Consider the following 5,372-nt stretch of genomic DNA (forward strand, 5'->3'; position numbering starts at 1 on the left):
AATTTGTCATAGAATTTGAGTATGATGAGGTTAGTGAGCTTGAAGAACAAGTTGAGTATGCCATGAGAATGGAGTGTCTAATGGAAATGGAGCAAGTTCTCAATGAACCTTCAATGGAGGAAAGTGAGGTACAAGTTCCAACTTTAAAACCCCTTCCCCCAAATTTGAAATATGCTTATCTTGATGAATCTAAGACCAAACCCGTGATTGTTAATGACAAACTTGATGGAAACCAATTGGGAAAATTGCTTGATGTGTTGAAAGAACATGAAAAGGCTATAGGTTATAGTCTAGATGACCTTAAGGGGATAAGTCCCAACTTTTGTATGCATAGAATTCATCTAGAGAAGGACCATAGACCTACCATCCAATCTCAAAGGAGATTAAACCCCCACATGCAAGAAGTTGTTAAAGGAGAGGTTATGAAATTACTTGATGCGGGAATCATATATCCCATATCGGACTCTTTGTGGGTTAGCCCCGTTCAAGTGGTACCTAAGAAAGGAGGTACCACGGTAGTGACAAATAAAAAGAATGAGCTAATACCCACAAGGAAGATCACCGGTTGGCGTATGTGTATTGACTATCGAAAATTGAATTCCGCAACAAGAAAGGATCATTTTCCCCTACCATTCATTGATCAAATGCTTGAGAGGCTAGCCTCCAACAAGTTCTTTTGCTACCTTGACGGGTATTCGGGATTCTTTCAAATCCCTATACACCCGGATGACCAAAACAAGACCACCTTCACATGCCCTTATGGTACTTTTGCATATGGGAGGATGCCTTTTGGCTTATGTAATGCCCCCACCACTTTCCAAAGATGCATGATGAGTGTCTTCTCCGACTACCCAGAGACCATAATGGAAGTTTTTATGGATGATTTTAGCGTGTATGCAAAAGGCTTTGACTCAAGTTTGCATAATCTTTCTCTTGTATTTCAAAAATGTGAAGATGTTAGTCTCGTTTTAAATTGGGAAAAGTGTCACTTCATGGTCAATGAAGGAATTGTTTTGGGTCATTTAATCTCGGAAAAGGGCATCGAGGTCGATAAAGCTAAGGTTGAGGTGATAGAGAAACTCCCACCTCTCGTGAATGTTAAGAGGGGTGAGAAGTTTTCTCGGTCACGCGGGTTTTTATCGCCGTTTCATAAAAGATTTCTCAAAAATCGCAAAACCCCTCACTCAACTCTTACTTATAGATGCCCAATTCCATTTCACTAATCAGTGCGTTGAAGCCTTTAATAGAATCAAGGAAGCACTAATCTCGGCACCGATCATTCAACCACAAAATTGGGAACTACCGTTCGAGATTATGTGTGATGCTAGTAACTACGCCGTTGGAGCGGTTCTTGGCCAACGGGTAAGGAGAGCTCTACATGCTATCTACTATATAAGCAAGGCTCTTGATTCTTCCCAAGTGAACTATGATACCACCGAGAAAGAGCTTCTTGCCATTGTCTATTCTTTGGACAAATTCCGTTCCTACTTACTTGGATCCAAAGTGATTGTCTTTTCGGATCACCGTGCCCTTCGACATCTCTTGATAAAGAAAGAGGCAAAACCAAGGTTGTTGAGATGGATTTTGCTTCTTCAAGAATTCGACTTGGAAATAAGGGATAAGAAAGGAGCCGAGAATGTAGTGGCGGATCACTTGTCAAGGATCCGGTTTCATGATGAAGAAGGAGAAACACCGATCAATGACTCTTTCCCCGATGATATCTTGATGGCTATTCAAACACAACTTGAGAGACATATCACCCCATGGTTTGCCGATTATGCCAACTGTATTGTTGGAAGAGTACTCCCTCCAAACTTAAACTACAACCAAAGGAAGAGGTTCTTGTTCGAAGTAAAGAGGTATTTTTGGGATGACCCAAATCTTTACAAGGAGTGAAGTGATGGGCTCTACCGAAGGTGCATCCCTCAATGGGAAGTTCAAGGAGTTTTGGAAGGATGCCACAAATCTTTGGTTCCTTGAGGCCGTTGCTTACTCTTGCTTCTAGTTTTGCTTTTGCCCAGTTAGAAGACAGGATTTTGAGAGGAAGACTTGAGTACTCTCAGTTTTGCGAACATGACTACAATATATGACAATCTTCAGCCACAAGAGTAGCATGTTCCAAAGGGATACGTTTTACCCACCCCTACTACTGGTCAATTCGAATTTCGTTCCTCCTATATCGATTTAGTGGAGCGAAATCAGTTTGCTGGTCTACCGGACGAGGAACCTTTGAAGCATATGGAAATTTTCACGGACTCTGCATTGTTCCATACTGCACTCTACTGGGGTGACCCAGGATGAAGTAAAGGGGATGATGTTCTTGTACTCCTTGAAGGATTCTGCGCGAGATTGGTACCGCTACCTTGATAGGGTAGCAGCAGGAGTTACAGATTGGACATCTCTCGCGTTAGCTTTCTACAAAAAATACTTCCCACTTGCAAAAACGGATGCCTTGAGAAGAAAAATTACAAATTTCAAGCAAGGACCTGATGAGGAATTTTGTGAAGCATGGGGACGTTTCAAGAGTTTGGTTCGGTCTGTCCCTCACCACGGTTTCCAGCAGTGGTACCTTTGCAACTTATTCTATAATGCTATATATGATGACTACAAGGTTATCCTGGACGCAGCTGCGAATGGTAGGTTCCAAAATAATACCGGTCAGAATAAAGGTTGGAACACTATTGAGGAGATGGCAGTCCATAGAGCTGAGTTTGGAAGTTCGCGTGGAAACTCGCGAAAGCAAAGTGATGAAATGAATGCCGTTACAACACTCATAGCTTCTATTGCAGCCCGCCTCGAGAAGCTCGAGACCTCTGAAGCTTCCAAGGAAATAGTTGAAATTCCTGTCCATAACTCAGATGAGACCGCGGAATTGAGAGAAACAATCCGAGCTCTTTTGGTTCAAGTCACGAAAATAGAAGAACCTGGGATTGAATCTGCAAAGAATTTTGTGAAGCAGTTGGAGAATTTAGAGGCTAAGAAAGTCGCCAATTCTTCAAGAAAATGTGAGGGGCCAATTGAAACCATTAATGCCATTAATATCCGAAGTGATCTTTCTTATAATGGACCCGATAAGCCAAGAGAAGACTCGGGAAAGGATGAAAAGACGAATTTAATTTCTGGTGCGAAAAACGAGCTTTACTGCCAGTACCAGCGGTCGATCGACCAACAACAGGAGTCGATCGACCAGGATGTCAGATGAAAACGTTTCTGACCAGAAACTAATTGAGCCCAGCACATGTGGTCGATCGACCACCAATGTCAGTCGATCGACTGAAGTTCCTGACGAAGGAGTTTCTGACCAGAAACTATTCATGCCCAGTGCGATTGGTCGATCAACTCGGTCTCCAGTGCAGGACGCAAATCCGTCAATTAATTTGCATGATTCTATACTCATTGATGATTTGACGGAGGTTTTAAACTTACGGAAGCTGAAGGTTACTGGTCCTACGGCCAGTGTTGCAGTCCCTGATGTGACCACTATTTGAGCATATTTAGTCCCCTAATTGAACCTATTTTGCATACTATTATAACATTTTATGGCCATTCTATCCGTCAAAACCTTCCTATTTGCTTTTCTATCGCATTTCATATGATTTGTAGGAAAGAAGATAATAAGGCGGAAATTCCCGTCTTTCGTGCGTATTCGGAAGCTATTTGACGATATTTGTTGGACTAGTATGAAGAGGAAGCAAGAACTAAAGACCAATCCCACAAGAATAAAAAGGAGGTGAAGAAATAGGATGCTGCCACAGAAGACGAGCGGCTTACCCACAAGACGCCCGTCCTGAAGTGACAACCCGTGTGTCCCAGCCACAAAGACGCCCGGATTCCTCCAAAGAATCCGAGCGGATTCCCACGAAGACGGCCGTGCACCACCACAACAATCCGCCCGTCTTCATCCTTGGACGCCCGGATTCTCTTACAGCAACTTTCGTCTTCTTCTTTCCCCATGAAAGATGTCCATCCTTCTAAAAAGACTAGCGTTTCCCTGCTCTAAACTAAAAAGTGTAATTACTAGTTTAGCCTTAGTTAACCTAATGAAATCCCTACTATAAATACCCCATTTGTAGTAATCAGTTGGAGGAGATCTCTCTTAGCTAGAAACAAATCTTTCTTTAGATTAGATTAGGAGTAGATTAAAATAGATTACTCTTTAATCTTTCCACAAATTATACATTAATCTTTTCTTAATTATTATTTTAGTTTATTATTATTGGGTAATTGAAGATTATTGGGTTTATTGGGAGATTGACAACCTTCCATCAATCATTAAGTTCTTCTATTATTCTTTACATTATTATTTTGGAATCTCCATAAGTATAATTCTCTTAATCCTTGTTTTAATTATTGCTAATCTTTCTTACTTGTTCATCCTGTTTTACCTTGTTAATATGATTGACAACCTTGTTAGCATGTTAAACTTGATAATGAATGAGTAGTCTCTTAGCTAGTATTAGTGGGTAATTAGGGGAAACCAACATGGGATTGATTCATGCTTAATCTAATGTGTTTTCATAATCAAATTGCTTGCTTGTTGTGATGTCAACTTTATGCACATGTTATGTTTGATGAAATGTTAAGCCTATGAATTCTTGCATTTACAACCATCTCTTATCTACTCAACTTGACTTGTAAGATATAAACCAACTCGAGTCTTGTTAGACCATGCATAGAAGTTGAATAGGAGGAAAGTAAGTCGACTTGTAGGTGTTGTACAATCTAATCGATTCGGCTCCGGGACCCAACCCTTCCTATGAACCGTAAGACATAAACCAACTCGGTTTCCCCACAACATTAATTACTTGCAACTTTGTAAACATGTTTGTATGATCAAAACCATGAATCCCTATGCCCCCATGATATCCTAGCACTTTTAACCATTTGTTTACATCCTTCTTTCTATTGCTTGTTTTACTATATTGGTTGCATTAGTCTAGGACACAACTACAAACCCAAATCAATCGGGACACTAGCATAAATTGAGATAGATAGACTTAGAACCCAAAGCACACCGTCCCATGGATCGACCTCGACTTACCGCTAACTAGTTGTTTGTTGAGTATTATAAATGTGTTTGATTGGATGTGTGACGACCAACTCTTGTCCATATCAGTCCCATATCCGGAGCGTTTGAAGAATACTAAGCTGGAGCGCAAGTTTGGTAAGTTTTTAAAGATGGTCAAGAATCTTGAGGTAACCATTCCTTTCACTGATCTAATTACCCAGGTACCCTCCTACGCTAAATTTATGATAGACATTTTGAAACGTAAGAGAAATTTTCATGATGATGGTAATGTTGCTTTTGTGGAAGAATGCAATGCTCTTTCACAAATTAATATACCACCTAAATTAAAGGACCCAGGTAGCTT

The 5,372-nt window shown here is 40.7% G+C and overlaps 1 non-coding gene across 1 annotated transcript; it reads right to left on the reverse strand.

Annotated features, from left to right (window-relative positions):
* Positions 1–2,447: 2,447 nt before the first annotated feature.
* LOC141603718 (small nucleolar RNA R71) lies at positions 2,448–2,556 on the reverse strand. Its single transcript, XR_012525576.1, has one exon. It is a non-coding gene; the product is annotated as a small nucleolar RNA R71 (small nucleolar RNA).
* Positions 2,557–5,372: the final 2,816 nt, after the last annotated feature.

This window comes from Silene latifolia, chromosome 9, assembly GCF_048544455.1.
Source record: "Silene latifolia isolate original U9 population chromosome 9, ASM4854445v1, whole genome shotgun sequence".
Classification (NCBI taxonomy): Eukaryota; Viridiplantae; Streptophyta; class Magnoliopsida; order Caryophyllales; family Caryophyllaceae; genus Silene; species Silene latifolia.